Genomic DNA, 23,263 nt, shown 5'->3' with positions numbered 1-23,263 from the left:
TTAGGAGCAGTCTTATCACAGCCTCCTTTAAGGGGGCTAGGACCACTCCTTCTCTTAATGAGGCACTGACAGCCTCCTGAACCCAGGGAAGAACCCCTCTAAAGATTTTTCAGAACGTCATGATGGGCAAGGATTGAGCAAGCAGGTGGTAGGATGGACAGAGCCAAGATTGGACACATCCTTTGATTAAACTGTTTCAACAGTGGAGTCCAGCTCATGATGGATCTGAGTGATTTTAACAGTATGTCAGTATATACATTACTTCATGTTGATACAGGTTTCTAAAACCGAATATATATTGTGCCTATTATCAGCACTTCAATAGCTCCATAGGAAAAAGCCTATTCATAAAATGTAACCAAGTCAAGTCAATTCAATTCACAGCAGAACAAATGACTTAAGCTCAAGTGTAAACACATACACTCAAATATCAGAAGCTAAGCTTTACTCAAGATACTGACAGCTTCTGATCACTGCTGCATTGCAAATGGTCTTGAAATCTATTAGAGAACCTGATATACAAGCTTTACTAAGAATAAACAAGAAAATGCTAAGATAGGTTGTTGAACTTAGAATCACAGAATTATAAAAGAGTAGAGTTGGAAGGGGCCATGAAGGCCATTGAATCCAACCCCCTGCTGTTGCAGGACACCACGTAGCACCATTTGTAGCACTCAACTTAAGTCTGGACTAAAGATAACTAACAGAAAAGAAATAAAAGGCCAAATTATATAGGTCAGTGAAACTGTTCGTGAAAATAAGAATCTCACTAAACCATAAATTTCAGTGATCCCTACTTACAGGGATACCTTGTACCACTGGGAAAGGACCAGATTTCATAGTGAAGCAGTTGCCTCACATGTAAAATGTTTGATCCTTCGCATCAACAGGTAGGAAAGTCTGAAGAGTTCTCCTATCTGAAATGCCTACATTAAAATAGAAAGGGCAATTCTAAGGGATGCAGTTAGCAATTTTTCTATAACTGGGAAAATATATAACCATGTTTATTATTTCTAGCTCAGAAAGCTCAATACTAGTTCAAGATACAACTTATTTATGTGTTTATATACTGTCCATGATTACAGTATCATTGGGTGATAAACAAAATTCAATAAAGCACCAGTTAAGCAAAAACCACAATAAATAAAGACAATTTATGAATAGCAGTGTTAATAGCTAGTGAATGTCTGATTGAGCAGAAATGTTTTCAACAGGTGCTAAGATACCATCTATGGTGATGCCTGTTGCAATGCAGGGGGAGACATTTCCAAAGGCAGAACACCACAAAAGAAAAGAGTCTCTTCCTGGTTATTAGACATACTCCTGCAAAGAACAGAACACACAGGAAGCTCTATTCGGTACCATGTCGTTCTCAATGAACAGGAAGACTGATATAAATGAGATAGAAGAAGGAGTTTCCTCAGATAACTGTTCCAAAATGTTTAAGGCCTTGGAGATCAACCAAATCACCTTGAACTTGGCCTAGTAACATGCTGGCAGTCAATGCAGTTCTCTAAGCAAAGGCATAAAATACTCAGTTCTGCTCCTGAGAAAATGGAAATTCATCTTTAAGTCAAATTTGCATGTAAGTTTGGTCATGTATAGTTAGCCCTCCACATTCACAGGGGTTAGGAGCACAGGACCCCCATGAAAATAGAAAAAACATGAATATCTCTACCCCCCCCCACACACCTTTTACAGCAAAGAAATGCTGGAGAGATTTTCCTCTCCAGATGGGCAGGGCAGGAAGGCATGCTCTGGAAGCTATGCTCTCTCCCCTTTAGCCTCCTTTCTCTATGGCAATAACATTTTTCTGCAGTATTTAAAAAAATTAATAGGCTTCATGGCAGTTCCTTCATAAATATGAGTTATTTATGTTTGTAACTTAGGGACTGCTTGTATGTTTCAATTAACTTTAAACAACCATTTATTTTACTGGAATGTATTTCCACAAACAATGCTTAGCCTGCTTCCAACATTACATTTTCTTATACACATCTTAAAGGTTTATCTATTTTGGATATAATTTTTAGACAGTAACAAACCCAGTCCAGCAAAGGAAGAACATGCTCTTAAGCAAGCTTCCACAGTTACTTACAAAAATGGACCTTAAGGTCAAACTCTAGGGCCTCATAGTCCAGCAGCTGATCAAATGACCACCCAAAGAGTGACAGGTGATGGAGGTAGTAATAAAGATGTTTAGCATCAGTACCAGGCATGGGTTGATCAGTACAGCATACTTCTAATTTAAATATAGATATTTTACAGATGCATATTTTAAAATATTTTCCTTTGTTACAACAAAATTGCCCTTATAACCAAGTCAATGTGTGGAAGGGCAGAAGAATCAAACTACGTGTTATTCTTCAAGTCATTATAGGAACATGAATTAAGCATGTTTAAAGGGTTAAATGGAATACAGAAACATAGAAACAGAGCGAGTCAGAAGGGGTCTCCTAGGCCATCTTGTCTAACCTCTGGCTCCAGCCAGCTCCGCTCATGACATGCCCAAAAGTATTTTTCTTTAAAAATTGGGGTTGGCAAACAGTTCTATTTTTGTTTGATCCATCATATTACTTAATGCAGAAGCATCTGTAAAACATGGAATTTCTATCTTAAGATACCAAAACCTTTTTATTTTCCCATTATTTTAAGACTTAATTTTTATTTTAGTTAGGCTTTTATCATAGATATTATGCTGTGCCTTTGTTGTTGGGAGTGTCCTGAGACTTTTATGTACACAATGGGTATAAAAGTTTTAAATAAATAAATAAAATAAAGTATTAAGTCCAGGTTCTAAAGTTACCTAACTTTAGTACCCATGCACATGCACTTGATGCACATCAAAGTATGAATGTTATTTATCCATACTCTTCTGCTTTCAGCTGAATACCAGCTCAATTGTTTAAAAGGTATTAGTGTTACAATGAATACAAGTCTATGTCCAAGAGAGAGCTCAGAAATAATGCATAACTTTTGCGAGAATAACTACTTACTGCTATAGCAACTCTTCACTGTATATTCTTGGAAGCAAAGTCCACTAATTGTTTAAAAAGGATTATTTGTCTATACCCCTATTCTATAAGCTGCTGCTCATGTAGTTTTCTGCTTAATATCCAATTCTGAAAGTCCACTAATTATTTTGTGACATTTTGACTGGTCCTACAGAGCAGTATCAGTTTCACACATTTATAAGATCTGGGTGCCTGTTTGGAATCACAGAATTAAAATTTTAGAACCACAAATAGAACTGTACCTATACTAGTTGGCTACAGAGAGAAACCACAATAATTGAGCATATCACTTATTTACAAGCTAAAAATGGTGAACTTTTAAAGCTATTTCTACAATTTCACTGCTTTCCCATGAGATTGCTGAAATTCAAATGTAGATTACAGCAAATAAAGAGGAAAACTCAGAATATACGTGCATACAAGATTTACAAAATACACTGTTCTAATGTAATCATCTGTCCTAGTGCATTGACACATCAAATTCTGGGAACTGTAATCATACAACACTGAGAATATACAAGACACCAGAATACTATCTAGCATCATGGTAATTTAGAATGCAATCATATGGCCTCCCCACATTATCAAGGGATACAAGATAGGTCAAGGTACTAGTTCTGAGCTCAAAAATACATTCTGAGGTAGGATCCTGACCTCAGAGGGACCCTTTCAACCCTTGCAGCTGGCACTACTCTTTCTGCACTGGCTGGGCTCCAAAGGTGGAAGACTGTCATTAGAACCAGGGAGTGGGAAATTTCTGGGGAGAAGTGACAGAAGAAGAAAGGCTCCTTGTCCTCCAAAGAATCCTGGTGGTGCTTTAGCTTCTCCTCCTCACAATGAGGGAGAACATAACGGGAACAATTCTGTGCACGTTCCACAGAAAAAAGGCCTACACTTCCCAGCATACCTAGCCAGCTGCATTGGTTAGTGTATGCTGGGAGCTGTAGGACTGCTTTCTGTCTAAACTTGCAGCTTTAGAAAGCAAATATCTAAAAGTTCTGGAGAGCAAGGCAAGTACAATGGCAATCCTAGCCATTGTGCTTCTTCTATGGAGGATGGGGTTTGATGTAGCAACATTGAATTGCCCTTATTTCATAAACAGGACAATCTGATCCATGTTTAGACAGAAACCCCCCTGCAACTGCCAGCACGTCACAGCCAACCTTGTAGGATTTTTTTCCTGTATAAATATGTATAGGATTACATCCTAAATGACTAATTAAAGTATGACCTGTATTTATTTTGCAAAGTAGACTGGAAAGAAGTTTTATATAATTTCCTCTTTTATTGTTTGAGAGACCATGGACAAATATAAAAAACAACCACTACAATTTATTTTAAAATAGAAAGGAAGAAAAAGAATGTACATCCATACAGAGAGATTTACAAAACTGCTCAAAAAATCTGATTTGGATTTTGCGGTTTTTCTTTCCTTTTATTGTATTGCAGTAGAACTTCATGAGACTTTATTATCCCATTACCCTGACAAAACAGTTAATAAGCAGAAATTCTAGGAGTCATAGTCCGAAACATCCGGAGGGCACCAGGTGAGTCTGGCACAGTCAAAACACAGTTCAAGATTAATCTGTTTCAAGAAACAACTCCTTAGATTCACTAATAGTCAATAAAATGTTTAAACACTAGATAAATTTTAATTTCACACAGATATACCATCTATTTTCAATGAACTGGTGTGAAAAACAAATACCAACTATAACTTCTGTTATGATACACAATACAGGTAGACATAATATGTTGCTCTATGATTTAAATGATCAAAACAAGGAAACAAATCAGGGCTTCTGTCTTGAAAAGCAGTCTACAAATGTTTTAAATAAAATAAATATCTGAGACCTAAATAAATGCAGAAAATATACAAGTAGTGTGTAAAATTTATGGCATGTTAGTTCACCTGAATAATTTTCCATTTCTGTACAAGTCCAAGGATTACACATATGCAATGCTACTGATACAATCTCTTTGTTTTTGCATTCCCTTCAACTAAGCTTTTGCAAGAGTAGATGTCTATGTAAATCTCTCTAGGCAGTTACACTTCAGCCTACAAGTGCAATTCACATGCTCTTTCATATGAACAATTTCATACATAGAGAAACAAGCAGATTAGGGAGAAACAGCCTACTCCAGTTTCTCCTAATCTGCTAATTTTCCTATGTCTGTAGATATATACTACACCCTTGAGAGCATTCTGAAGCCTCACCTGCAGCCTGGTACATGGTATAGCCTTGACACAGGTTAACCATTTAATTGGCCATTTGTGAGAACTAGTCCTTATTTGCAAAACAAGCCAAAAACAAATAGCTATAACAGTGGTGTTCCAACTTTCTATTTCCAAAGAAAAGTCTCCACATTGCATTTTCTGTCACAGAACTCCTGCATATTTTTGTGAAGTATTCCAGGGTAATTTTTCTAGGATACACACTCAGCTTCATAGGGCATCAACTAGGCCAGCTGAAATACAACTGTACAACATCAGCAGTGACTGGGCATGTCATCTGTTAAGCAAGCATGCACACTATTAGTGAAAGGAATCCCAAGTAACCAGAACCTGAAGGTATGCGCATGTAACACTAGTTCTGGCCTGCTTGCGCTGGCTGCCTACACATTTCTGAACCCAATTCAAGGTACTGGTTTTTACCTATAAAGTTCAAACAGTTTGGGGTAACAATACTTGCTTGAATACCTCATCCAACTGAAATCTACCCAGATACTACAATAAACAGCCATGGGCTTCTTTTGACTCTCACCTCCAAGGGAGGTTCAGGAAGTCCTGCTCTGTGGTAGCCCCAAACTGTAGAATGATCTCCCCAATGAAGTTGCCTGGCACCAATTTTACTATCCTTCCAGTGCCAGGCTAAGTTTGCCCTAGATTGTCAGCTGTTTTAGGTGGCCAAGCTGTATAAACCTGTCTTAGCTATTTAAGTTATTAAAATTCAGTATGTGTCTATTTTCCATACTTGAGGTTTTCAACTGCAACCAAAATAATAAAGATGGCAACAACAGCAGCATAATTTCCTGATCATTAAATCTGTCACCAACTAATATCTGCATCTAATTCTGATAAGAAAAACAATACTTCTCTTTGAAATGAGCATTTTAGCGGAGAAAAGGTGGTGTTTCAATGTTCATATTTCACTCTGAAGAAACTGTGTCCATTGCATAAATGAAAGTCTTTCAGTTAAACTTAACCACCAAAACTAAAGGAATATATAGTCAAACAACACTCTTTCCATATTTGTTCTCCAGAGAACAGGTGTCCCTGTTTGAAAAACCACAGCCAGCTTCCCAGCTGAATAAGAGTTCTAGTCCAAAATTACAAGGCTTATTTTCGAGGAAGGAAACTAGTACTTAAAAGCAGACAAAAGCAAACTTCTGTTGCTACTCAGCTGGACCAGGGAAGTAAATCTATTCTACTTCCCGACACTTTCCTGAATCTAAGCTGCCCCCTAGAGGTCGCCTCTCCTCTATTTTAGAGGCCGGGAGCAATGCGCTCCCCAGTACCTCTACTGCCCCGCCTGATCCAGTCACAACTGCTTTCTGAGCCGGGCACTGTTCCCCAAACCCATTTCATATGCTGGGAAAACGAGAAATACCCAGAAACAAGTAGGCTTTCACACCTCCTCCTACAGAATCCCATCTCAGTCCCACCTCGCCGAAAATCCCCCTCCCACTTAAATGCCAAAGAACCGCAACAGGATAGCAGCTGTCACTGGCACCGCCAACCCATCAGTAGGGATGTGCGGGTGTCACAGTCACGAGTGGATCACTTTGTTTCGCTCCTTCTAAAACTAACTGCAACCTACTGGCCTGCCACCGCCATCACCCCCGCCATGCCTTTCGGGGATCGGCCACCCTGTCCCTCCAGACCCAAAAAGAGATCTGGAGAAGCTTCATTCAGTGCCATCTCTGCGGCTAAGCAGAGGCCTAGGCCTGTAAGGAAGCCACTTAGGAAGCACCACGAAGACTCCGCTTCGCGTCTCTTGGAGATGCACATGTAGTAGTCAAATAAATAAACAGAAACATCCAATAGCAAATTTCATAGGGGGCTGCTTAGAGAGTCCTGTCATAGGTTGATGACAACCTTCCAGGTATTATTGATACACACACTCTAAGCGAGACCAGCACGGTCAGTCTCACACATACTAGTCTTCCTCTGCCCATGTCCAAAGGGCTACTAGGAAAAGCCAGGCTGCCTCCATCCAAGGAAAGGCTGCCGGGCTCTTGCTACCGGTCCCTGTGCCGGGCATCCCACTACTCTCGATCCTCTTCTCACTTTAGTCACCCCTCCTTCCAATTCCTGAGCATTGTCCTCATCACTGGAGGGGGGGAGCAGGGAAGAGACATACACAATCTTTTCCAATTCTTCTATATGCCATGTCTCTTAGAAAACAAAGCTTCTCCGCACATTTTGGCCCCCGTTTGCCCTTAGCCACGGGAAACAGCCGTCGCCGCCCACGGTCGCCCCTTGGGCCCTTCCCAGCCTGAGGGGCCTCACTTCTCTCCCGCCCCCTCCCCGGAAGGAGTGGGGCCCTTTCCAATGTGCCAGCCCCCCACTCCGGCTTTCGTCCCCACGAAACACTCACCTCCTGGCTGCCTCTGGGCCCCGCGGTCCTCTTCACCACCCGCGACCCCGCAGGTCCAAAACCTCTGCCGCCGTCGTCCGGAATCCCAACCAGAGGCGGAAAAAATTAATCATAAAAAAATAATAATAATTCCAAGGGGAAAAAAATGGCGGATTAAAATCCAAGATGGCGGCGACGAAGGGCGAAAGATATCGGGAAAAGCTACCTAGAGATCCATCCGCCGGGCCCCACGAGAAAGAGTCCCCGAGTCCCCTCACAACGACCCTGCGGCGCAACGACACAGTTCGCAGCACGTTCCTGTCTTCTGCGAAGAACGCCCGTCACCCCAAACAGACCCACACAGGCCAATCCTTACTGTGTGTTAAAGTCTTTGTCTTCCTTTCACTATCTTCCTCGCACGGCCAGAACAAGCGCCTCCGTCTGTGTGCTCCAAGGCGGCGGAAGGACACGGCTACTCGAGAGCAGATCTCTTTCGCGAGAGCGGAGGAATACACATCGAAGAGATTCTTACCTTAGTGTTTTAACTCCACAGGCCGAAGTGAGGTACAGCAAACCGTCCCCGTTCGCCTCTGCAGTCCTACACCTCTCTTGGTGGCGGAGGAACATTGTGGAGAACGTTTGTGTGTTGGCTGGTGCGGAGGGATACATATATAAACAAGACCTTCTTAGTATAGTTTGAGAACCCACAGAAACCCGTGAAAGAAAAGCCCCACCCCACTAGCCCTTTAAATAAGTGGAAGCCTCAGTAAGGACGACTGTCAGGGTAGTAGAGCTTAGGTTTGGTGTTCTTGTTGGCGACTTCATGCGCGCAAATTATGAGCCACCAAGTCGAGCGTGGCTCACCCATCATATATGAGCACGAGAAGCCTATTATTTCTGCTGCCTCTGGTGACAGCAGAAATAAGAGGGTTGATCAGACACCAGGATAAACCCCCCACAGACTACAGCTTGTTCGATTGGGAGATTGCGGAGGGAGTCACAAGTAGTGCAAGACTGCATTTAATATGTGCCAATACAGACCCACTTCTCTCCACCTACCCCTACTTCCCTACAAGCTTGGGTGGGGCTTTATGGAGAAGAGGCTGCTTGGGGTTTAACACTTGTATCAGTCCTCCCTCAGCCAGAGCTTTCTGGTTCATTTGTTGTTGGGCTGGTGGTTTTCTTTTTCTTCTCTCAAATTTTACGAGCAAAAGAAAGTGACAGGCGTCAGGAGATTTGTCACCTGGGGACTCGGTCTGTATTCTGCCACAGCAAGCACAGCTGCCATTTCAGTATACTCCTCGTGGAAAAAGAAAAAAATTGCACCGCTTTGTGTATCAAGAGTATAGAATAATTAAAAAAAAAGTAGGGGGAACATAACTCTGTGAAAAGAAGGGGAATTGAGGATGTCACAGCAACCGTGCCATGTGCTGTCTGTAGTGTTTGGCACTTCCAGTCCCAACAGGAAAGACAGCGAGAGAGCCTTCAAACAAATACTCTTAACATGGCAGTGGGCAGATTACTTAGTGTGCCACTCGACCAGGCTCCTTCTGTATGCCCTGAGGGCTGTTGGCATTTATCTCAATCTGTGCAAGGCCTGGCTGTGTTGGTCTGATGGCTTAAAGTTGCATATGAAAAACAGAAGCCGTCTCTACCCTTTCTTCGCTTTCCTTTCATTGTCATGGATGGATGTGACTATAGTCCCATCTTCTTTCCTTCTTGCCCTGAAGTTTGTAGAGTTTAGAGCCTCTGCAGATTCTCTGTCCAAAGGGTTTAGCTATTTGTTTTTGCATGTGTTCATTAGCTTGTGAAGCACGGACACATTGTCAATCGCTGCAGCTACTTCCATGCTTAGAAGGACAATGAAGAATCTTGAGAATTTTCTAGGCACGGAAATAGCTGCTATCATCTTCCCTATTTCCTTCCCTAGCGTTATACTGTTGATGTAAGTAGGCCTATCTCGTGAACAGTTATGTAGGCATATTAGCCAATTCCAATTAACATCTGTTCCAGCAAGTTTAGGGCTCTGTCCCTTGCATCCTTTTATTTTGATGGATCTACTGTAAATAAGACTAAATTGGATCAGCTCCCAGTTTCATTCTTGCCAACCATCAGTACGTTCACCATTAAACCCTACTGATATTTAGTCGGATAGATGTGAATAGAATTGTAGTTTTAGGAATCTAGCAAGGTGCAAAGTGAACAGCTTAAGACAAATTAAGAGCAGAAGGGACATAGAAAAAGTATTAGTTTTTCCCACAAGTTCTCACAGTCATAAGTATAGATAGCATTTTTCAAATTTCTCAATGGCATTTACTTTCTAGGTGGGATCCATCTGTTTTACTCTTTTTAAATTTTTCCACTTATGGTTGTGATTTCTCCCAATGCACCATTAACAAGGACTTACAAACTTTTTACTTGCCTTGCACCTGTACCTTTAACAGCAACCTGAGATGTGGAAATATAGCCACTAAAGCTTTTCCAATGAGGGACAGAATAATGAGCAAACCTTACATTTTCTGTGTCAGGCAAGAAGGGCATGGAATGGCAATTTTAGTCAAAGCATTGGTCTATATCTAAAAGACATTCAACAACTATAACTGGGTATCTACCTGATCAATTGCATATATGGTATAATTCCTAACTCGTTTGCTTTAACAATAGCAGTGTGAATAAGCAATATGGATTTGGGTGTTTTATTGCCTTTGCACTCTCTAGAAATAAGGTGAGATAGAACTGTACTAATAAAAACAAAACAATTGTTGTGCTTTTCTGTATTTTACTACTTTGTGTATGCTGTGTGACATCAATAGTAAATGCAAAAAGAGCTGGTCTCTAGACCTAGATCTTTCTGGTCACAAGAACAGGAAGATTGGGAACTATTTTTCCTTTGTGTTCAAACATTTGCACACCGAAACTGGCAGTTGCTGTCAAATGTCACAATGCATAACATTAAAGCCCCTTGTTATTGCAATGTGATGCATTCTTCTAAAATTACAGGCAGGGATAACAGATGATCAATGCTAAATTATAGATGGCCTCCTCCAATGGTACACACAACCTTGTGTGTATCAGGACCCACTTACATAGGTATTCATCTCTACAGGTTCTAGAGATTTTACCCCAGAGGTAGACAACTTGTGGCCCTCTGGATATTATGGCTGACAATGTCCATGAGCCCTAACCCCCACAGCCAGGGGCAAATAATCATCTGAGTTGTAGGCCCAGACATCTGGAGATCTGTCTGTCCTTGTTTCACTCCACACTCTCAAGAACAGCGTTCCATTTCTAATCAGTTGTTGCAGGTACTATAGGTAGATTTTTCTCACCCCCTAATGTGTCTCCATCTCATAAGACTTGCAAAACTATTCATGTTTTCCAAACCCATAATCAAAAATGAGAACTAGCCAAACAGTTGAAATGCAATGTCTCCTTCACTTAACTGCAGACTTCCCCAAATATATCCTTTTACTGATTTCGGATTATTATGATTTACTAAAGAATGATTGAAGCAATGACATGACCAAAAAATAATATTATGCAGTAATTTAGGATTATTTCAGGTGTGTAATCCATATACAGGTTTTCAAGAATTTCCCCTTTTCCTTTATTTCTTTACATATGTGAACCCTACTCACTCCTAAGCAATTGAGATGCAAACTTATTTCATATTTTGTTATATCTACAAGTAGTCTATGAAACACTGTGAACAAATACTTTTCAGAAAGTATTTTAAGTACATTTGGAAAGTAAAATGGGTAACAGCTTATTGAACTGAATAAAAAATTCATTCCCTGAATTTTTTTAATTGAACAATGTGTTAAGTATCTTTGGAACAGTCTGCCTCCTAAAGTGGCACAAATTCAAAGACTGTTTAATTCAAAGCAAGCCATATTGAGCTAGACAAAGTGACTGTTGTCACCTGTCTTTGATACTAGCTTTGGGTATTTGTAGTTTCCAAACACTTCATCCTTTACTATTTTCACTTTTTTAAAATGGCCATTTTGTATTTTGGTGACTTTATATAAAAAGGAATGTATGTGTACCATTTGTACCTACTTTAGTAGGCAGAAGTGGATAATTTGTTGCTTTGTCATCACCTGATCATTCTGTCATTTCCTCCTCAGAGTAACATGTTAAAAAATCACCTCCTAAGGTACCATTTTCTCAAAGGTGCTGTAGTCACCACATAAGGAATATGTTGTCTCTATTAGCAGTATTCTATTGCCAATGTACTAGTGTCACTGTAAGGGACATTTGTGCCCTTATTTTCTTAACAGGCCTGATAGCTTACAAGGGCTCACAAGTTCTGTTCCTCTAAGTGAAAGCCTCCTTGCTAGTAAGCCACCAAGATGCCCACCAAGCCACTGAAGCAGAAAGCAGAACTAAAGCACTATCATCCCCATAATGCTGAAGAATCAATTTATGGTTCCTTTGTGATGACATTAAACACAGTATCCTTTTGGAGCAGCTACCCTACTATTAAATAGAGTACAGTGGTCACCTCATGTCACAGATGCAGAGGAGCAGGAAGCATCTGGGAGGTTTCAGAGGATTCTGCTCTGTTTGCCTCCTCAACTAACCTACTGCCCTCAAGTATGATAGAGGATGCTATCCGGTTGCCATGGCTGAAGAGTCAACTGCCGGTCCAGCTGGCTTTTATAGATAGAGCTGATATGTAGGTGGGGTGGGGTAGAGGGAGTTTCTTGTCTTTCATCTCAAGCAGTAAAATGTCATGGGCTCCGCTGTGTTTCCACTTGTGTTTCTAAATCAGGTGGAGTAGTAAAAGAGCTGCATGAAAGAGAATAAACTGAAATTCAGTCCCAGTAAGAAGGAGGTGCTGTAGGTAGATGGCTCCCTGGCCTAGTGAGAGAGATTACTAGGTTTCCATTCCCCCCAAAATACCAGTATTCCGGCTTTGGAGTACTTCTTGATTCAGCTGTGTTAAGGCTACGCATGGGTGCTTTCTAGCGCTTAGGCTGGTATGCCAGCTATGAGCCCTCCTGGACAGGATCTCTCCTCTGCTCTCTTCAGAAGCAACGGACACAAAATGAGGTGGCTAAGATTAAGAGTTTTCTCAGGATATAGCTCATCAGCTGCAAGAGATCTATACTTGTTGCCAGTTTGCTTCTAAGTTCGATTCAAAATCTAGGTTGGTGTTTTTTGTTTTACTTTTCAAAACCCTTCATGGTTCAGGACCTAGAATCTTAAAATTGGCCACTTGTGTTTCCACCTGCCCAGATGTTAAGAACTTTGAATGAGACCCTACTCAGAGTGAGGCAAGAAAGGAGAGTGTAGCAGCTATGCCTCTTGTTTACTTTATTATCTTTTAGGCATCTGGTTAAGATGATTTTATTCTCTCATACATTTTAATGGGTTTATATTTTAAGTGCTGGAAATGTCAGCTTTTCATTCTGCCGTTATGGTTTGTCTGGTTGTTTTATTGATTTTAATTTGTTATATTGTATATTTTACTGTTTTGGATTTTGAATTGCATTGTAAACCACCCTGGGATAAATATTATGAAGGTTGGTTTATAAACACCATAAATAAATAAATTCTAGAAACTGCTTCAGGAAATTCTTGGCAAAATTAACCTCATTAAACAATAAGCTGTTTTCTATAATAATTCCCTATTAATTTTATTTATATTTGCCCTTCTGTTGGCATGACTGAGGCAGCTATCAAAATCAAGATTTCTGAAAGCAATTACAGTGTTAAGTGGTGGTGGAGCACATGCTTTGGATGGGTAAGTTCCCTGTTTCAGTCCCTGGCATCTCCATTAAAGGGCCTTGGGTAGAAAGACTGGAAACAACTTCTGCCTGAGACCCTGATGGCCAATGCCAGCCTGCCCCAACTCAGTTATCTCAAGATGTGTTGGATACTGACGCTTCTCATACCCAGCCAGAATGACTAATGTCCAGAAATGCTAGGAGTTGTAACCCAAAATATCTGCAAGGCGCCATGTTGGTGGAAAGCTGTTAGACATTATTGAACTATTTGCTGACCCTTTCCTCAGCTGCAATTGACAGTACTGAAAACAGGTCAAACAAATGAGTTACTGCATCTGTTTGTGGAGCTAAAAAAAGTCTAAAAACCACATCTTCTCTCTTGATATGTACCCAGGAACATCTGAAATGTTTATCTAATCAAAGCACAAAAGGCATCCTAACTTGCAAGTCTCAGAACTTTGGAAAATATTGTGTGTAAATAAAGGTCCTATAGAATTGGCTGTAAGATAGCATCTAACCCATCACTCTTTGTTTAAACTTCTGAGGAAAAGAAATTCTATTTATCTGCAACAGCATGCAATTATCTTCAGGTTGTTTTTCCTCATTTGGCAGACAAAGATTGCTTTGTTTCTCCTTCATCTGCAAATAAATCAAGAAATCTGTCAGTGGTGGCATCTTAGGAAACATGATAATAGGAGAGTGTTCATTTGCTTGTCTGCCTAAAGTGAAATTCCAAAATGTTCTCAGAATGGTTATTTGTAGACCCCAAGGACTGCTGAAATATAATACAAGCTTGGCCACTGCAAATAGCTAATTGTTAGTATCTACAGGTTCCGTTATGGCTAAATTGTTGCTGTTTCATGACATAGTACATATTTGCTATCCTTTTTATTGGGAGAATTCTCACAACACGCTAAACCTCCTAGGAATTTCACACATAAAGTGCAGTGAAAACTACAGAGTACCTGATAGAGAACAGGCTTCTCCTGGGCTTCTGTTTTCCCACCATTGCCTCTTTCCTGTTCCTGCCCTCTCCACTGAGCAGCAGCAGCCACACCTTTGCTGCAGGTTCAATGCCCTGCTTCTGCACACATCACCTCTACGTCACCAACTCATTCTCCCCCACCCTACATCGTTCAGTTGCCATTGCATAAGCACCTTTTTGGCAATTGGTCCAGGCACCTTTTTTTCTATTGGCCTACCCATTGTTCTAGCCCCCTTCCCTCTTCACATTACCTTGAGCTCTTGCCTGGTGGGCAAACCATTCCTATGCTTTCCTTCAACTTGCTCATTCCACCGCAATTGGTTGCATATATTTAGGTTAGTTCTGAATAATAATAATATAGCAGGACCCCCCCCCCCCCGGTATCCGCTGTTTGTAGTTAACTCTTGTTGAACTCAGGCAAAAGAGAAATTGTAAAGTGCTTCATGTACATGAAAATTCTTGCTTTAATCAGGTAAAAAAGAATTGTATGCTGAGGTAAGAAAATTCTTGCTTTAATCAGGTAAAAAAGAATTGTATGCTGAGGTAAGAATGAATGAAATTGTGAAAGAAGAAATGTACTGCATATAGTATATAGTAGTGTTTGCTGTTATCCACAGTTGCAGGCATCTGCTGGGGGCTGGGAACTGATCTGTGAGGATACAGGGGCCCTACTGTACTTTATTTTGGCCATTCCAAGAAATTCTGAGGAAGAATTCTGCTGAAATTCTCCATTAGTTTTCCCTATTGCTCAATGACAATGAAATGTTACTCCCCTGTGTCTTCTAGTTTGTTTGGTTCTTGCTTCTTGAAACTTGCATCATGAATCAATAAAGCTAAATTATTTTAAAAGTTCTTTCTTTTGGAGTTAGTCCCAATGGCATAATCCCAGTAGCCACAACAATAATAAGGCAGTTGAATTAAACAAAGAGCTAGGCTGATTTATAATTTCTGTACTTGGTCCAGTTCTGGTATAATGCTTCATATTTTCCTTCCCACTGGAAGTATTAAAATGCGCCACTTGTAGTGTTATAATTCTTAAAGGGCTTGTTCAACATAGTCCATTGGAACTCTGGGTTAATTTGTTCCTTCCTGGTCACTGAATAAAAGATTTTGGGGGAACACTGGTATTGTTTCTGAATTCCTAGATTCTTCATTTATTCTCATCAGCAGGCACATAGATCACATGGAGATTCTAACATTAAAAACTTGTCCTTTAAACCTGACAGAAGTAACTGAGAAAATTGCATGGAGCAATCACCCCAGCAGAAGCAGAAGTCATTTTTTCCAAGTAGGGAGGGGAAAGGAAATGGTTAATTAAAGGGCCAGTAGGCAGAAGAAGCTTTGCCAGTCCACACTAAGCAAGCTGGAATTGTAACTGCATTGTGTGTGCATGTGTGTATGTGCTTTAATGCAACACCACCACAATTTAGGTCTTTAAAAAGGGAAGCATTGGGTAAGCTAGTGTTGTAATTGCATTTTAATGTGTGTGTTTAATGCAACACAATCACCAATCAATTGTGAAAAACACAGAAAATACTAGAATGCCACAATGCCATGATGTTATCTTAATTTTCTCTTACAAGAGAGTAAAGAAATAATGCCTTTTCCAGAGAAAACAACTAGCAAGGAAGTAACCTTACAATCCAGTAAGGGGGGGCAGTGGTGAGGAACATGTGGGCCTCCAGATGTTGATAGACTGCAGCTCCCATCAACCCTTGCCATACTCTAGATCAAAATCAAGTGTTAATTATTTGATAGGCTTGTTATTTTAGGATAATTTCTTATTTTACCTATGATCTGAAACATAATGGATTGCTTGCCAAAATGGTCTCTCATCCTCCCTATATGGTATTCCTGAACTCTATTTCCCTTTTCAGCTCTGCGGGCTGATCCTAATCATGTTTACTGGGAAGGAATTGAATTGAGTTTCCTGGTACCATCCTATGCTTCCTAGTTAATGGCTCCCTATACAGGGAAACCTCAAAAGTCTTGAGGCACTTTAAAATCTCAAGGCTTGGATGCCACATCATTTCTTTTATAAGGATTTATCTAAATCAGCTAACTGCTGGAGATGTAGTATTGCTAATGCTGCCTTTAATCATATGTTTGGCAGTGCCCAGTAGTGGCCTCTTTTTGGGAGGAGGTTATATGACACATAAACTTGGTTTTGGAACACTCTAAATATTAGTGGTATATATTTTCTTTTAAATTATCTGCATCTTGGATGCTAATGCGTAGTCAGTGTAAATGGATTTTCCCTTTCAACACTTTAAAAATCTAATATTAGAACATTGGAAGAATAAATGATCACCTCCTATAATGCAATGGACTGAAGACCTAACTGCATTTTCAACATCTGACTGGATGGATATGGATGCTGCTATCGAAAGGGATATACATACATATGTCAAATGAATGACTTTGTTGACATTTATGTGTAATTGATATATTCAAATCTATGATTCGCTCTTTCTCTCTCTGTGTATATAATTTAATGGTTTGGTTATGTAGAAATAATTTTACAAAAAACAAATAAGCAAATAAAACAACCTTTGACAGCAGCTCTCTGCCTCTGCACCTGGCCCAGGGACCAGGCATAGCAAAGCAATGTCCTCCAGTCCTGAGGTCTCTGGTGCTTGTTACTTAATGAGCAAGGAGAGAGGTGAAAAGTTACTCCAAAGTAACCACCTCATATTTAATAGGAGTTGCTCTCTATTCACTGTCTAAACTTGCAGCTTAAGAGCATGTCTTACTATATTCTACATTCCATTCCCACACTCTCTCTTGGGAGTGTGCCAGGTATATTGCAATGATTTTGTAAATGTTTAAGGGATCATAAAAGTGATTTGCTGGTCCAAGGTACTCCATCCTCCTCATCTGCATTCGGGCCTGAAAAATCAAGGAAAAGTGTATCTTCACGGAGGGCAAATTGTAAGCAAGTCCACTTTGGAATATCATACAGTTCTCTTCTGGAAGCAAGCAAAAGGATAACTAATTTGCCTCCTATAACATTTAAAGTATTGTAATTCCTATGTACATGTAGTTGCATATGTAAATTAGCATGTGCACATTTGTACAATTCTGGGCCTCCTCTCAAGGAAACCCTGGAGCTCAGGCACCTGTCTACCTGCCTCTGTGATTGCAGTGTGTTCTGCCGGGCCTGCTTCCAGGCCTGTGGCATAATATACCGCCCCAAGAAGAGCTGTATGGGCGTAGGGGGAGTGCATGATGTGAGAGAAGACCAAACCAGCTGCCCAAACTGCTGCTGGGTCACTTTGGATGACTGATGCCAGAGCCACTTGGGCAGAGCAGCAAGAGGTTCTGCCACTCTCACCAAAAGGCTTCCTGGGCTTTGGGATTTCACCTAGACTTGTTGTAACATCAAAGAAACTGTTCTGTAGGAACAAGGGCAGGTTCCTAACATGCTAAGCCACTGTGGCTTTAAAGCCATGTACTGTACAACAGGATACCTCACAACTCAACAACAGTCCACAGTAAGCCCTTGAGTGTGAATTATTGTGTGCCCTTGCTGACCTGTGATTTTAAGGTAATTGTCCCAATAACTCGATAATTATTTGCTTGGCTCAACAAATATTATTTGGCAATGCAGGATGAGCCTTTAAATCAAACCCCAGTGACTTTCTTTATACCCCATTACCCTGTCATAGCTGCTGCTTCCCTATCATGCGGAATGCTGGCTGGGGCATGCTGGGAGTTGAAGGACATTTTTCTGTTTGAACAAGCACAGGATCATGCCCTAAAGCTAAAAACATGCTAGTATTTCTCCTCTCTTGGGGGGGGAAGGGTATTTTGGTGCCACTCCTTTCATCGTTGGCTCTGCTGTCCAACAAGAGCTTTTTCCAAGTGGGACCTGACCCTTGGGCGGAAACCCTCCTCTGGAAGATAGTACAATATCTCCGGTCTGCTTTAACTGCCCTGTTAACTTGTACAGAAGAACCACTTTGCCTCCCAACAGTTTACCAGTAATTTGCCTATTGTTACTATGATCCCTTTATGAATGGTTAAAAACAACAATCCATGATATGCACCAATTCTCTTCTTTTTTGCACTGTAAACTTTCTTGTATATCCACCACAGTACAGCCAGCAGCTTAATCTGTTGGTTATTATTGATGGAAGCCTGCCTTCAGACATGGTTGCAGGACCCTTGAGAGACGGTTTACACCCTACGGAGCACAATGCTCATTGGCTTTAACCCCTTGACCCAGCCATCATCTTGTCCTCTGCTTCAGGCTCTCTCTGGAAATGGTGGGGAAGCACATAACAACCACCAGAGCAGCTGTGTCTGCATGACAGCTTCCTGGAGTTTGCTGTGTCAGACAAAAGAAATTATGGGCTTTCTCCCCAGTCACTTCTCTCTTCTGTGCCAAATGTCCAGGGAGCAGGGATGAAGCCAAACAGAGCAAGTTTCAAATCCCAGGACACATTCAGCTGTTTTTCAAAATTTACTCTGGCATATGAAACAAGGCCTGCTTATCCTGGGAGAGCTGAAAGCACCCCATGCCAGCTGGCCAGAAAATAAAGATCTGGGTCCGGAACCAAAGAGCTGCTCAAGCATTGGTTCTGCACATGCACGTTGCTTTTTCTGGTGGTGTTGGTTTCCAGTCATAAGATATATGCTATGTTGCTTGCCATCAGTTATTTCCTAGAAGATGCAGGCCAACAACATGAAGCTCTGTGGGTTTTGGGGAAATGCCCACCTCCTTCTCTCACTCCTTCCCAGTGATTTAGGGAGAGTAAAGTAAATGCTGAAGCCACCTGTCCAGCAGTATCTGTCTACCTCCCACGCCCACACAGTTGGCACATGGGAAACATGAGGGCAGAATGAAGCTTTGCCAAGCAACTTCAGTCCCCTTCACTCTTCCATTGCTTTTCGATGAAGGAACAAGGCAACTGAGCTAGCTAGGCTAAGCCTGGGTGGGGCAAAGAAGTCCCTTTCACTTCTGGCTTTCATGCATGTGGACTTTCCCCAGCAGTGGCCAGACTGTGCCACTCCCTCTCTCAACAAATCAGGAGAAAATTCAGCTGTTATCTGTGATCAGATTTCTCTCCCACATGCTTCCGGGGACAGGCCCAGGGACAGGTTCCTCTAAGAAGTCCAAGCCTCCTCAAACCTCATGCCAGAGGCCCTCCAGGCATGTCTTAACTGCAGAACAAAAAATGCAGGGGCTTGGAACCTAGGATAAGTAAGGATAAAGGGAAAGGTGGGAAATTTCCCTATCCTTTCCTCCCCCTTGCGGGCACCTGCACCTCTTCCCCCATAGGATCTCTCCAGAGGATCTGCAAATGCTTGTCTGAAAAATGTGGAATTGAGTATTGTGGCTGCTGCAAATACAGCAGAGTCCTGCAAATATGAGATGTTTCCACATGAAAGGCCTTTGACATTCTGGAGAGACTGCAAAGGGCAGGAAGAAAGAATGAGAAGTTTTCCTTCCACAAACATCCTTTCAGTTATCTTATGATCATAGCTGGTAACATTTAGTAATGTTTGATGAGGTGTTCTTCCCTTTCATCCACAGGTTTTCAACCACACTGGTATTGACTGCTGTTAAGGGCCACAACCCCATATCTCATGGGGTCTGACAACATTCTGGAACCACCTTCAGAATGGGGTTCATACTATGCTTATTACGGTATATTTTGATCTTATTGCATGCTTTCCTTTCTCTATATTTACAGCTCATTTGCACACAAAGCATAACAGAAGGAAAGAGAGACATGTTTTCCATTCAGAGGCCACTGCACAATGTAGAGATGGGGCTGGCATTCCAGAACCTGTACAATACAGTATTTGTTTGAAATGTAAGCATGAATATTCATCTCCACCGTTGCTTTATATTTATTAAATTCTGGTGGCACTTATATGCAGATAGATAGACTGGGTTCAGATGTCATGCTGTGACTTGTTGAGGGTTATTTAACCCATGATGAACTGTGGTGCCTGTGGTGCCCATTCAGCCTCTACTTAGAGTTTGCAAATTTGGTGAATATGGATTAGGGATTATGTGAAACTTATGCAACACTAAAACGGAACATGCCATCTAGCCCATGGGCCATCCTGACCTTGATCCAGCCCTGGCTTTACCAGAATACAAGGGTGGATTCCCTGCTACTGAAGACCAGCAATGGGATTAAATGACTTTGCTTTTAGACTATATTTATGGGAGGGAGAAGTGAATTAAGCACACTTGGAAGCTCAGTGAGACAGGAAGTCTGATTTCACCAAACATAGCAGTCTGAAAAAAGCTTTAAAATGGCAGTGTTGCTACTTGCTACTAATCTATGGTGATTTCTGCATCCTTACTTGTGCAAGCCCTTGTTAGGGGGCATAACGCAGACTCTGGCCCTACCCCTACCCTGACTGGGTTAGCACTGCTAAAATTGATTACTGAATTATTGAAACATCAGAAATCTGGGGAGTTCTCTTTTCTCTCACCACTGTTGATTGAAATCTGCCCCTGCTAACTCTACTGATCTACTAAACTGCAGAACAGAAAGAACTAAACTGCAGGAAGTCCTAATTGATAAGACCGTTTAATCCTTGCTGGGTTCGGAGTCCAATTCACTGTCCTAGAACCAAAATTGGATCAATGAGATTTACTGGCACACCTGCCACTTCCTGTAGGTCAGCCTTGTGGTTTAGTAGGTTACTGCATTACTGTTGGCAGATATGACTGAACCAAAGCAGAATTTTGCTATACGTGTTTAGTGGCTTTTAGATGATGTATGCAGTTCTCTGTACCTGAAGTATCAAAATTGCCCACGCATCTGAAGAGGCTGTGTGTGATCATAAATTCCTTTTGGCTTTTGTCGGGGGCTTCTGCCTCTCTTTCCCCGCTTCCTGAATTCATGGATTGTGTAGTTATGACTGTCTCCTTTGTTTAGTACTGCAAAAATGGCAGGTGCAAGTGAAGTGACTGGACAGCCTGTGCACATTTTTTAATGCGCATGGCTGATGTCATTAGTGACAGAGGCACCAAGGACAGGAGATTCAGTGGGGCAATCCTATGCAAGTTTAAGCCGAAACAAGGCCAAAATTCCCAGCATGGCCCAGTTGCTGCGGGCTTTCTATCCTTGCTCTCTCAGTGTAGCAGGGAGAGAAAGAGAACAAGAAAGATCTTCCCCAACATAAAGATTCTTCCCTGTTTTATCAAGTATAACCCCTGCAAGCAGCTGCAGAAGGGTACTGGCATGGGAAAATAATCCAGAAAGTGAGATTACAGTGGGGACTTTGAATAAGAAACAGGGAAGATGAATTTCTGCTTTTCCTTCTTGTTCTGTGAGGGGAAATTTGGTCTTGAGTGTATCATTTCACATCTTAATGGGCATTCAGAGTCATAACACTAGACTCTTTTGTTTAGGATTAATTCAGGCTAAAGTGGGAGAATGATAAAGGCGACTCACTTGAGCTGGAGCAATGAGATTTTGTGGCAATTCTAGGCACACTCAAGAAGAGTCTTGAAGAGAGAGAGAGAGAAAATGTGAGTGAATGTTACAATTCTCTGTCAACAGCCATTCTTGATTTCTTGGCATATGCTTGGTTGTCACTGTGGTTTAGTAACACATTCATAATGGTCTCTACTAGGAGTTTTCCTTGCCTTCCAATCCTTTCTGCTGATAGCACTGGCAACAAGTAGTCTGGGTTCTTATTAAATTTAGGGAAGATCTACCATCTACCAACCTTGAGCATTTTTCACGTTTCAGAACACCCTTCTTCCAGAAAGCTTCACTACACTATAATATGCTATAATAAACTATAATATATAATTGAATACATACATAAATAATATGCAACACATATAAGGCCCATCCCTTTCCCTCAACATTTTGGATCCCACAAAACATCCAGAGCACTCCAGACAATTGTCCCCCTTATGCATAGGCATGTGTGTGTGTGCAATCACCTTTAATCCTTTTGCAGCTAAAGCTGTACTGCTGTGGAGCTTTTGAAAGGGCAACAGGGAACCTTCTGCAAATAGATCTTCAAAGTAGCTTTGTAGATAAGAGGATGGGGCTGAGCTGAAAGGATTGTTACATTTATTTATTATTTAAGTGATAATATTATTTAAATAAAAATCTAAATAGTCTTCCAAAAATACATATGGGTATTCTCGGTTAGCATTGGGTGGATGAATTCTGGCTGGGTAAGAAGCGCACTCCTTCATGGATCACTGCCTTGTCATGGCGAAGGGGCTGACGTAGCTCAATGCAGCTAGGAGCTATGCCATGCAGGGTCACCCAAGATGGACAGGTCATAGCAGAGAGCTCTGACAAAATGTGAGCCACTGGAGAAGGAAATGGCAACCCACTCCAGTATCTTTGCCATGAAAACCCCATGGACAGTACCAAAGGCAAAAAGATGACACCAGAAGATGAGCCCTCAGGTCGGAAGGTGTCCAATATGCTACTGGGGAAGAGCAGAGGGCTAGTACTAGTAGCGCCAGAAAGAATGAAGTGACTGGGTCAAAGCCAAAAGGACACTCAGTTGCTGATGTATCTGGTGGTGAAAGGAAAGTCTGATGCTGTAAAGATTTATACTCTATAGGAACGTGGAATGTAAGATCCATGAATCAAGGCAAGCTGGAAGTGGTCAAACAAGAGATGACAAGACTGAATATCAACATCTTAGGAATCAGTGAACTAAAATGGACAGGAATGGGTGAATTTCATTCAGATGACCATCAAGTATACTACTGCAGGCAAGAATCCCTCAGAAGAAATGGAGTAGCCTTCATAGTCAGTAAAAGAGTAGGAAAAGCAGTACTGGGATACAATCTCCAAAATGATAGAATGATCTCAGTTCGAATCCAAGGCAAACCATTCAACATCACAATAGTCCAAGTCTGTGCCCCAACCACTGGTGCTGAAGAGGCTGAAGTTGACCGGTTCTATGAAGGCCTACAACACCTTCTAGAATTAACCCCAAAAAATG

The 23,263-nt window shown here is 41.3% G+C and overlaps 1 protein-coding gene across 3 annotated transcripts in view; it reads right to left on the bottom strand.

The window, feature by feature from the left end:
- KMT5B (lysine methyltransferase 5B) overlaps window positions 1-8,224 on the bottom strand; it is a 38,872-nt gene extending 30,648 nt beyond the window's left edge. Inside the window, exon 1 of one of the 3 annotated variants that reach the window (XM_044425681.1) lies at window positions 8,127-8,224. The gene's annotated coding sequence lies outside the window, so the exon portion shown is untranslated. The other 2 variants (XM_044425680.1, XM_044425682.1) reach the window with 2 other exon arrangements.
- Window positions 8,225-23,263: the final 15,039 nt, after the last annotated feature.

The sequence above is a fragment of the Varanus komodoensis genome, unplaced genomic scaffold, assembly GCF_004798865.1.
Source record: "Varanus komodoensis strain SLA01 unplaced genomic scaffold, ASM479886v1 scaffold16, whole genome shotgun sequence".
NCBI lineage: Eukaryota > Metazoa > Chordata > Lepidosauria > Squamata > Varanidae > Varanus > Varanus komodoensis.
Note: the sequence above shows the minus strand (reverse complement) of the source record. Positions and strands in the feature narration are given on the sequence as shown.